The sequence below is a fragment of the Anabrus simplex genome, chromosome 2 (genome assembly GCF_040414725.1).
Source record: "Anabrus simplex isolate iqAnaSimp1 chromosome 2, ASM4041472v1, whole genome shotgun sequence".
NCBI lineage: Eukaryota > Metazoa > Arthropoda > Insecta > Orthoptera > Tettigoniidae > Anabrus > Anabrus simplex.
This window is the reverse complement of record NC_090266.1, coordinates 1,076,822,658-1,076,835,093: the sequence shown is the minus strand read 5'-3', so window position 1 is coordinate 1,076,835,093 and position 12,436 is coordinate 1,076,822,658. Positions and strand designations below refer to the sequence as shown.

The 12,436-nt window shown below is 36.2% G+C and overlaps 1 protein-coding gene across 5 annotated transcripts in view; it reads right to left on the bottom strand.

Annotated features, from left to right (window-relative positions):
- LOC136864710 (probable tRNA (uracil-O(2)-)-methyltransferase) overlaps positions 1-11,453 on the bottom strand; it is a 148,951-nt gene extending 137,498 nt beyond the window's left edge. For all 5 annotated transcript variants that reach the window (XR_010859361.2, XR_010859362.2, XM_067142039.2 and 2 more), the window contains exon 1: positions 11,361-11,453. The gene's annotated coding sequence lies outside the window, so the exon portion shown is untranslated. The remainder of the gene's footprint in view (positions 1-11,360) is intronic.
- Positions 11,454-12,436: the final 983 nt, after the last annotated feature.

The following is a 12,436-nucleotide window of genomic DNA, read 5'->3' as shown; positions in this document are numbered from 1 at the left end:
ATGCCGCACCTTACATGTGCAAAGCCATGGGAAATTATATCCCAAGATGATACACATCACATGCATAGCACATGGACTTCACCAAGTCGCCGAAGCAGTCCAGGCTTCCTTTCCTGAAGTGAACTTTCTTATCTCTACAGTGAAAAGAGTATTTCTGAAGGCTCCACATCACAAGATATGTTTTTGGGTACAGTTGGTAATGTGCCGCACCCACACTCACCAGTTCATACAAGATGGAGAATGTGGCTCGAAGCTGGTGCTTATTATGCTAATTATTTTGAAGTAGTAAAAGTAGTAGTTAAAAGCCTTGATTCTGAAGAAGCTCTTCTTCTTCTCTCTCGGACTGTTCCGTATCTGTTTTATGTTCACTTGTTCACTTTCACAGTCGAAGTCACTGTTCTCACCCTCGAGTTGATCACTAGGAATTTCATCAAACCAAGCTAAAATGGCGGCTTACCAGTGGTCGCTATATGAGCAAAATGCTCACGGTCATTGAAAATCATCTGGGTTTTTTTTTTTATTTTTTTTTTTTATTTTTTTTTTTGTACAGCATGTAGTTTAGAACTTGGCCCCTGATGTACCTTCGCACTGCAGTTTTGAGAGAAAGACAGATGCATTGAAATGCACATCTGTGTCCTTGAGAAGGGACAGGGAGGGAGGAATTATCAGCCACCATCAACAGTGAGCATTCACGTTGGCGCTAATTTCTGTGTGTGTTATAGTTTGGTTTTTTTTATTTTATTATTGATATATTCAGTTGTATCAGCACACACGTTATTAAAACATAACCGGTTTTCGGACACTAAGGTCCATCATCAGTGTTAATATTTAAATTTAATTTCACATAAGTGTGTCGTCAAAATGAGTTAAAAATGAGTTTAAATTTGTAGCCCTGTTGACATCAACTATAAAATGAGAAAAAAAGAAAACAAGTGTAAAATTATGAAATCAATACATGTAAACTTACAATGTTGTTGTAAAAATTTATGGACATACCATGTTAAGGCTGGCTTTCCTTCATGCTCAGGCTGTTGGTCGAGTACTAACAAGCGTTCAGCTTTAACTACGGAACCGCACTGCAAGCACATGATGTTACGTCACCTCAAGGTTACGTAGATAGCACCTGATGTTTACATCAACTCAAGATTGTAAACAAGATGTTGCTTGCGACTGTTTCATTTAAAATTTTATCTGGTTCCCTTGTCTGCACTAAAAATATCTCAATGTTTTCACGTGTATTTAATTCAAATCCATAATTACCTTTAAAAATTAACTTCATGTCCTTTTCGATCCCTAAAAAGCTATGGTTATTGTTATAAATGCGTTCCGCAAAAGCTGAATACTTATTGTACTTTATTGCCTTAAAATGTTCTTGATATCTTTGATTTAAGGTTCGCCCGGTTCTACCTATATAAAACTTTTTACAGTCGTTACAAGTGAGCCTGTATACTCCCGAATTAGTATATATATCTTTTTTATTGACACTGTGTGCATTATATATATGTTCTGATATTTTATTTCTGGTTCGGAAAGCTGTTTTTAGTTGAAATTTCTTAAATATATTCGCGATTTTAAAAACATTCATAGGTCGAGAAACATCCAAAGCCTTTAAATTTAGGAACATAAAATTGAAAATTTTAACCATCAATGAGGACATTAAGTTCAATCATGAATGCTTAAAGCAAAGCTTAACACCGAATTTTGTTAATCTGAAAAGCAACAACACATCAATATCTTGCCAACGAGCTGTCAAAATAGCACGGACAACATGGTTAAAAAGTGAAATCAAGAGCCTACATGCAAAGAAGGACCAGTTAAATGAAGAAGCGTTTCAACTTCAACTTCAACTTATGAACACATTCAGTAAACTGGAATGGACATGTCTCGCAACACACATTCACGAATACATAAGAATTAGACTTGAGAAAAAACGAAAAACAATTCAGAATAAATTAAATAAACTTAAGAACAAATATACATGTGATGATTCCAATAATTTAATTGAACACGAATTTTGTGAACCTGTTGTCAACATTTCGGACACACCTTTAACCCAAAATGAAACCAACCTATTAAAACTAGGTTACAAACACAATTTTAAACAAAACATTAACAATGCCGCATTAAAACAACTAATAACAGAAACTGAATCAGCTATCCAAAAAGTCCCTGACAATAAAAAAGAAACTGTAAGACACTTAGTAGCAAATCAAATTGAAAACATCAAAAACAAACCTATTAAAGAAAATAAAGAAAGTAGTACACAACAAAAAGTAATAACTAATCTAAAAACTAAAATAAAAAATAATAACTTGATTGTAACTAAAGCAGATAAGGGTAACGTCACAGTTATCATAAATAAAGACGACTACATCCAAAAAACAATTGATTTCATAGAAACAAATGGCATAAAGGAAATAAAGAAGGACCCCACCAAGAACTTAAACACAAAAATAAAAGAAACTCTAAAGGACACACAGTTCATAATAAACGAAAAAGAGAAACAAAAATTAGTCCCGATGAACCCAAGGTGCCCAACTTTAAAGTCTCTCCCAAAAATTCACAAAGAGAATTACCCTGTTAGACCTATAATTAATTGTCGTAACAGCCCCACATTTCAATTATCAAAATTTTTACTTAAACACTTACAAAACCACATTACACTAGAAAATAGTAATTCAATATCGAATTCTTTGGAAGCTATTTCCAAAATACAATCAACAGAAATAAACGAAGAAACTGTAAAGGTATCATATGACGTGACCAACATGTATTTCAACATTCCTATTAAAGAGACCATAGACTTAATAGAAGAAAACTTAAAGAATCAAGACAGACTAAGTCGCATAGAAATTAATGAAACGATAAACTTATTAACTCTAATATTAGAAAATAATTACTTTACATTCAACGGGAAGTACTACCAGCAAAACACAGGTTTACCAATGGGGGGCCCACTATCAGGTTTCTTAGCCAATATTTATTTAAATAATCTTGAGAAAACCATTTTGAACACATATCAGAAAGAAATAAAATTATGGGTCCGTTTTGTTGACGACACGGTAGTATTTTTAAATGGAGACCTCATTACTCCCAAAACATTTCTGGGTTGTTTGAATTTGCTTGACAGCAACATTAAATTCACTATGGAGAAAGAAATCGATAAAAAGTTAAATTTCTTGGACCTCACATTAACAAAAACCAACAATAGGATAGATTTAGATATTTTTAGGAAACCCACACAGGCCATCACTACCATCAATAAAGATTCCAACCACCCAGGAACTCACAAACAATCAGCTTACAACAGCTACATTAGTAGATTACTAAAACTTCCCTTGAGTAATGAAAACAAACTGAAAGAAATTAGAATAATAAAACAAATTGCTAAAGCAAATGGCTACAACCCAGAAATGATAGACAATATTATACGTAAGAAAGAAAATGGAGAAAAAAAGAAAAACCATGAGAAAAGAAAGAAAATCCATGAACGTAATAAATTTGTGACATTTACATATTTTGGAAGTCAAGTTTTTAAAATCGCGAATATATTTAAGAAATTTCAACTAAAAACAGCTTTCCGAACCAGAAATAAAATATCAGAACATATATATAATGCACACAGTGTCAATAAAAAAGATATATATACTAATTCGGGAGTATACAGGCTCACTTGTAACGACTGTAAAAAGTTTTATATAGGTAGAACCGGGCGAACCTTAAATCAAAGATATCAAGAACATTTTAAGGCAATAAAGTACAATAAGTATTCAGCTTTTGCGGAACGCATTTATAACAATAACCATAGCTTTTTAGGGATCGAAAAGGACATGAAGTTAATTTTTAAAGGTAATTATGGATTTGAATTAAATACACGTGAAAACATTGAGATATTTTTAGTGCATACAAGGGAACCAGATAAAATTTTAAATGAAACAGTCGCAAGCAACATCTTGTTTACAATCTTGAGTTGACGTAAACATCAGGTGCTTACTACGTAACCTTGAGGTGACGTAACATCATGTGCTTGCAGTGCGGTTCCGTAGTTAAAGCTGAACGCTTGTTAGTACTCGACCAACAGCCTGAGCACGAAGGAAAGCCAGCCTTAACATGGTATGTCCATAAATTTTTACAACAACATTGTAAGTTTACATGTATTGATTTCATAATTTTACACTTGTTTTCTTTCTTTTTTCTCATTTTACAGTTGATGTCAACAGGGCTACAAATTTAAACTCATTTTTAACTCATTTTGACGACACACTTATGTGAAATTAAATTTAAATATTAACACTGATGATGGACCTTAGTGTCCGAAAACCGGTTATGTTTTAATAACGTGTGTGCTGATACGACTGTATATATCAATAATAATAATAAAATAATTATATCAGCACTGTCAAAATGGCTTTGATATTTTATAATGATTATAATTTGTTATAGTTTCGCTGTTGTTGTATGTTGTTTCATTCTTTGCATCTTATTGTATTAATGTGTTGTGTAATTAGTGCGTGATGATGACTTCAAGTCGTGACACTTTAGCTTGGTTTGATGAAATTCCTAGTGATCAACTTGAGGGCAAGAACGGTGACTTGGACTGTGAAAGTGAACAAGTGAACATCAAACGGATACTGAACAGTCAAAGAGAGAAGAACGTGCTGATGGAACCGAACCTGGAGAGCAATCTGTAGCTGGCAAACAACCTACTGAATGTTGGAGATAAATGAGAATTCCATGTTTAGTGACAATGTTTATACAGGGACAAAAATTAGGTGACAAAGTGGGGAAGACACCCATCAAGAAGAAATCCACGCTCACGTACTTGTGCTGAAATTATAGTGATGATGATGATGATGATGATGCTTGTTGTATAAAGGGGCCTAACATCGAGGTCATCGGCCCTTAATGGTACGAAATGAAATGACAACAAAAGGTTCAAAATCATCCACTGACCAAAATTTAAAAAATTAAAATGTCATGAAGATTGAATGGATGGACATGAACCCAAAAAAAAAAAAAAAAAAAAAAAAAAAAAACAGTGGATGCGACTCAAAAAAAAAAAAAGATCATAAATAATAGTATTACTGACCAAGGGACCACTTATAAAGACAATCCTGAATCGAGGATGCTTGATGGCTAAAGGGGTCCAAAATCCAGGTCAAGGCCCCTCAGAATGGTAATTATAGCTAGTAAAGTAGAACCATGGTATTTGTCATGTTGGGGTACTAATCAAAAGTAACGAAGACTCACAGTGTTCCACACATGATGGTACTACTCACAAGTATTGTACATCGTACAGGTAACGCAGACCTATGGTGTTTCTCACACAATGGCGCCACCCATAGCCAACGCAAACCAATGAGGTTCCTCACCTAGGTGTTCTAACCATAGGGACCCGTACTATCCCGTGGTGTTCCTCACACAGTGGATACTAATCACAGGCAACGCAGACCCACGGTGTTGCTCATATAGTGGTACAACTCACAGGCAACGTCTAGACCCGCGGTGTTACTCACATGGGTACGACTCACGGGTACTGGAAACCCACCGGAGAACCTACTCATTGCTTATACTAATCACAAACCCATTTCATACCTAATATGGTGGTACTACTCGCAAGTAAAGGCGGCACATGGTGTTCCCCGCGTGATGGTACTAATCAAAAGTAGTTTCATGGTTCTAAGACAATCATCCCTTGGTAGCCCCTTTTAGTCGCCTCTCACGGCAGGCAGGGGATAGCGTGGGTGTATTATTCGTCTGCATCCCCCACCCACAGGGGGTAGAGAGAGAGAAAAAAGAAGAAGAAAGAAGGGATCCGTCACTTCAAAAAATGAAGTAACGGACGAAGAAAGGCAAGGGCCACAAAGGGCGTGAAAATGAAAGACTCCCTAGGCCTCGAATGCTTTAATACTACACGTTACAAGTAACAACTCTCATTATTGTTCCGTATTGAAGATGACGTTAGGCATAGATATCAAGGATAATTTAATAAAAAACCATCTATTCAATACTTTCCACTAGATGGATCTGTCTGTTCCGGCAGCGCCTGTCTTATCACCACTTCTACTCCTGGTGTTGTACTGGTGCGGTAATGGAGGGGCGGGGCATGGAGGGAGAGTGGGGGTAGGCTGGTCTATGGGCGTGTGTGCTGTTGCTGGAGGGGAGTTTCTAGAAGCAATATGGGCGGGTTTAACTTTTGGCATGATGGATGAAGCATTTGAGTGTGGAGATTTAAATAACTGAGGGATTTTGTTTTGATCTGAATTCACGATATTAATTAATCTAGGTGTTAATTCGTACAAAGGATTTTTAATTTCATTGACGTCATTGAGATTTTCATTTTTATTGTAGGTTTGGTCTAAAAAGATGTGTAGGTTTTCCAGTTCATTCATTAATTTCCCTTTACCTATGCTTCTAATGATGGTAAGATCTTTCTCTATGGATGTAAAGTGATGGCCCGTTTCTCTCATATGTTGGCTCATCGCTGAGTATTTATTGTGTTTTTGAGCGTTATAATGTTCCAGATATCTCGTGTTAAAGCTGCGGCCAGTCTGTCCGATATAAGAAAAACCACATTGTGTACATGTTAGTTTATATATGCCGGACCTTGAATAATGGTTGCTATTGTGATTGACCTTGTTGTGGTTAAAAAATATGTTTCGATTAGTGTTAACTGTCCTGAAGGCTATATTGATATTGTGCTTCTTTAAAGTATTTGCGATCTGATGGACGGCTGGGATGTTATATGTAAATGTGGCGAAACTAGTTTTTTTAGGTTTTTTTGGGATGAGGTTAGTGGACAATTTAATTTTGATTTTATTAATCAAACGGTTGACCATATCTATTTTAAACCCGTTGAGTTGAGCAAGATTCCTTATGTACTTCAGTTCAATTTTTAAATTGTTGGGAGAAAGAGGAATTTTTAAAGCTCTATAAATTAAATTATAGAAAGAGGCTTGTTTTTGGGACTTGGGGTGTAGGGATGAATTCATAATAGTTAAGGGAGAGTGTGTAGGTTTCCTGTATATTCGAAAATCGAAGGTATTATGTCCGCGTGTAATAGTTAAGTCCAAAAAGTTTAATGAGTTCCTAACCTCATCCTCTTTAGTAAACTTAACATTGGGGTCAATTTTGTTTAGGGACTCCAAGATCTCGTCACTATTAGTGACATTTTTGTCGAAAATTATGAAGGTATCGTCTACAAATCTCAGCCATAAACATACGCCTTTTATTTGTGTTATAATTTTTGTGTGTTCTATTGTGTCCATATAAATGTCTGCTAGGATGCCAGAAAGAGGGTCGCCCATCGCTAAGCCTTTTTGTTGGTAAAACTTTCCATTGAAAGAGAAAAAGTTGTTGCTTAAGACAAAATTTAATATCTTCATGAATTCTTCGATTTCCATCTTACTAAGGCCGCTGTGTTTATTGATATTATCACTGATAATTCTTACAGTTTCTTTGGTAGGGATGTTTGGGTACATATTTACGACGTCATAGGAGCACATTGAGTGATGGGGGCGCAGCTTAAACTTGTTTAAAATTTCGCAAAAAGTGAATGAATTTTTTAAAGGGTGTTTATTATTGAATACATAATTTTTTTTAGAAAGCCATGAATGAATTTTGATACTTTATAGGTGGGGCTGTTTCTACAGTTTATGATAGGGCGTATTGGAATGTCCTTCTTATGAATCTTTGGTAAGGCTCTGGCTGTCGGAATACTAGGGTTCATGTTAAAAAGTTTTTGTTGTTCTTGTTCATTGAAAAGACAGTTAGAACTTCTTATTAGAGTTTTTAGATTTCGCTGAATTCTCGTGGTTGGATCTTTGTTGACTATTGTGTATATTTTGTCCTTAAAAAAGTCTTCTGTTTTTTGAATGTATGTGTTTTGATCTAGGAGAACTGTGGATCCTCCTGTGTCCGCCTTTGTGACAATAATGTTGTTGTCGTCTATTTTCTTTTTTACGTTCTGGATCAATTTTTTGTGGTCGAAATTTGAATATGCGTTTATTTCTTCCGCTAGTTTTGGTAGTTTCTTTTTTACCTCAAATCTGGTATCATTTTGTGTTTCTAAAGGGAGTTTAGAAATGTTAGCCTCGATCTCAGCTAGTGTGTTGATAATATCCGTTTCTTTTTTCCTGCTAGGCCAGTTATGTTTTAAGCCTTTATTCAAGATCCCCATTTCTTCTTCAGAGAACTGTACGTCTGTCAAATTAACTACTGTGGGTGTATTGTTCTGTGAGGGAGCCGCTTTTTGCGTGTCTGAACTACGTTTTGGTAATCGTGATTGGGATGCTTTTAATTGAGATAGTTTCTTGTCGAGAGTAACTTGCTTCCTATCCAATAAAGCAATCAGTTTATTGTCCACATGTAGTTGGAAAGAGTTCCATTCTAACGGATGTAAAGCCTGAGCTAACGCTAAATGAACTCTATATAACTGCAGATTTAAAAGCGACTTCTTTTTATATGACGCTTTAATTTCATTTCTTAACCAAATGTCGTTGACCTTGTTTTGAACTCTAATCAAACTTTGGTTAGATAAGTTTTTTCGCTGTGTAGGTTTCAAAAATTTTGGGATCAATTTTAGTTCTAGACACTGTTTTAGAAAGGCTATGTCTTTAGTTAGTTTACAAATCTTGACCTTAAGGTTGAAGTACCTATTTAAACGGTATTTTGCCTGGTTGGCTACCAAATTACAAGTAACAACTCTCATTATTGTTCCGTATTGAAGATGACGTTAGGCATAGATATCAAGGATAATTTAATAAAAAACCACCTATTATAGGTGGTTTTTTATTAAATTATCCTTGATATCTATGCTCTAATACTGTCGGGGTCAGAAAAGAACAAGAGTTGACCAAGGGAGGTCAGATAGGATAGACGAAAGTGAGGAGCCAAGTAAGTGGAAGCAATGCCAAGACACAGCTAAGTGCCCCGTGGTCGCCAATCCACGCTCTCAAGTTGAGAGCCCCTTGGGCCCCTTTTAGTCACCTCATACGACAGGCAGGGGATACCGCGGGTGTATTCTACATGTGCGTCCCCCACCCACAGGGGGTAGTCTGTGTGGTCCACGAGAGGTATTTTATTTCCCTCAAATCCGCTGGCAAGCCGGTTAGGACCCCCCTATCAGCCACCTGGGAGTATCTTTCTTTTTTCTTTTGCTTTGCTTTACGTCGCACCGACACAGATAGGTCTTATGGTGACGATTGGACAGGGAAGGGCTAGATGTGGGAAGGAAGCGACCGTGGTCTTAATTAAGGTACAGCCCCCCAGCATTTGCAGGGTATGAAAATGGGAAACCACGGAAAACCATTTTCAGGGCTGCCGACAGTGGGGTTCGAACCTACTATCTCCCGAATACTGGATACTGGCCGCACTTAAGCGACTGCAGCTATCGAGCTCGGTACAGTAACAAATCCATCACTTCTTCCCCTGCTACGCCAGCATAGTAGGTTCGTGGTGAAAATATAGTAACTCATCCTCCTTGTGTAAAGGGCACTGCCAATGATGGACACACTATTTTAGAAAGTTGGAAATTGTTTTTTCCAGATACAGTTTTAACCACTTGCAATTTATTACTATTTGTAATTTTATTTGTAATTTTTAGTGTTCTTGATAACCATTTCAGATTTAGTCTTATGTTCATTTAATGTGTTAATACATTTACGCTTGAAATCTGTTGGTATTTACTACGTAAACACGTCATATCAAACCGTGAGCATTTTGCTCAACGCGCGACCACTCGTGCTACTCTCATCCTAGCGACCATTGGCAGGTTAAAGATGGTGTTCGTGAGCACCTTCTATTCATTCATTCATTCTAATTTGAGGTGCATAACTTTAATTGCAAGAAAAAGACCTTCCCTTGATGTTAGTAAAGGAATTGAAACGGCGTATGGCTTTTAGTGCCGGGAGTGTCCTAGGACAATTGCGGCTCGCCAGGTGCAGGTCTTTTTATTTGACTCCCGTAGGCAACCTGCACGCCGTGATGAGGGTGAAATGATGATGAAGAAGACACATACACCCAGCCCCAGTGCCAGCAGAATTAACCAATTATGGTTAAAATTCCCGACCCTGCCGGTAATCGAACCCAGGACCCCTGTGAGCAAAGGCCAGCACGCTAACCATTTAGCTATGGAGTCGGACAGTAAAGGAATTGCTGAAGATTAACGAACTCTAATGAACCTAACAAATCAAGTTTTCTTAGAAAAAATGCAGAGGGCAGTGTTTAAAAACTCCAGTCTCTGTAAACATAAAAACATTTCTAGTGTTCTCCAGGACAAAAAATGATTGTGCACTGATTCTGGAAGTCTCTGATTTTGTTAAACTGGAGTACGCTGCAATTGTGGCATGTAATGTAGAGAGTGTGCTTTTTCCAAGTACAAACCTTTTTTCATTTTCAATTTTCTTTAAGCCACATCGACACATAAGTCTTACGGCGACGATGAGATCGGAAAGGTTTGGGAAGGAAGCGACCATGGCCTTAATTAAGGTACAGCCCCAGCATTTGCCTGGTGTGAAAATGGGAAACCACAGAAAACTACCTTCAGGGCTGCCGATAGTGGGGTTCGAACCCACTGTCTCCCAGATGCGAGCTCACAGCCGTACACCTCTAACCGCATGGCCAACTCGCCCGGTTTGAAGAAACTTAAACCTATACCAGTTTGCAGCAAATTTATATTGTGAAGATATTTTAATATTATCAAATCGAAGGAATACGAAGCGCACTTATATTGCATATTACAGGTAGGTGTACTTAAATACCAGTATACTTTAAACAGAAAATGTTTCACAGTTAATCATAAATAACACTTATTATCATTTCCCAAAGAGGTTAAGATCATTTCAATGAATGCAAAACATTTTAACTACCATAAATTAAAAGTTACACATCCTCGGTAAGAAAGCTAACAAGAGTGAAATAAGTATGTACAGTCCAAAGTAGATGGAAAGCAGCAACTTACCATGTAAGCACACAAAGAGTACACATAAAAAGAAACATACAAGTCCAAAATTTTTGGATGCAGTCTTCAACAATGGAGGACAGATAAGAATGGTGTTGACACCTATTGTTGAAAAGTAGATGTAGCTGTCAGGTAAGATGGACTTTGGAAACAATAGTACTACTTACTGAACTACTATCACCTTTCTCCATCCTACACAGTTCTGTGTTGAATGGAGGCTAGACTGACGAACAAGTCAGTGCTCCCGTGGATCAGAAGGAACCACGACAATGCATGCTATTTACTACATAGCTTTCAGTATGAGTTAAACTTCCAGGCATATCCTTCTAGTTATGAGGTCAAATACTTTCCTACAACAATAAGAAAGTCTAACTACACAAGATATTTGAATAAAGAGTACCTTCTGCTTGATCCACTTTGCATCTTCTAATGCTCTCTCAATAATCTGATTTATTCTCTCTGGATCAGTTTCCGAAATGTGCTGTTTGAAACTCTGAAAGAAAAAAAAAAAGGACATTATCTAAATCACTTGGAAGAAAGTGAAGTATTCCCTATGGGATCTACCAATAAATAAAAGAAAAATTCAAAAATAATGAATATTTAGTACTGCTACAGCATACTACCTCGCAAGAGAAGTGGATCAGTCATCTAAGATTATTAAGTTACTAGAGATCGTATTGTTATGTATATAAATATTTTAGAATGTAAATACATATTTTCAACAATTCTGCTATAAATACATAATTTCAATTATTTTATTGTAAATACAGTATATAAATTATTTTCTTCTTTATTCTAACTTTTCCATTCAAACCAACAACTCATTTCAAATACTGTACGTATTATTAAAAACAAAATGTGAATGATTTTTTTCTTAAATTTTCTTAAATTTTACTGCACTTGCTGACACACACACTCTCCTTTTGAAGGAGAATCCTTTGTCTATAAAATGAAGCAACATACATAACAAGAATGTTCTTCAAATATTTGCAAAGCAACTTCCACTTCATATTCCTCTTTTTCAAAAAGTTCTGAATAGGTATTACGTATATTTATGTAAGGCTTTTCTTAGATCTGATATCTCTTCATACAAATTGAAAACTACAGAATTTGGAAGTTTCTTACAAAATACACACATTTTGAAACACCATAAGAACCACATTAAGAAAATTGTACATCCGTGTCCACTACGAAGAAACACAAGGAAAAACCATGATGGAGTGTGGAAATTTAAAAAAAAAGTATATGTAAGCATGAATGACTCCATAAGTAGAAAATGTTATGATAGGTGTAGCCTACTAGAAAATAATAAAATACTTTCCAAGCAGTGTTTTCTATTAGCACACAGAGAAATGTCAGTATCAAGTCACGTAACAATGGCTTGCTTATTGAATAAATCTCTGCAGTTGTTACAGTTGAATGGGGTCAAATTGATAGGCCTACTGTTTTACTCTTACTTATGGATGCTGCTCCGTG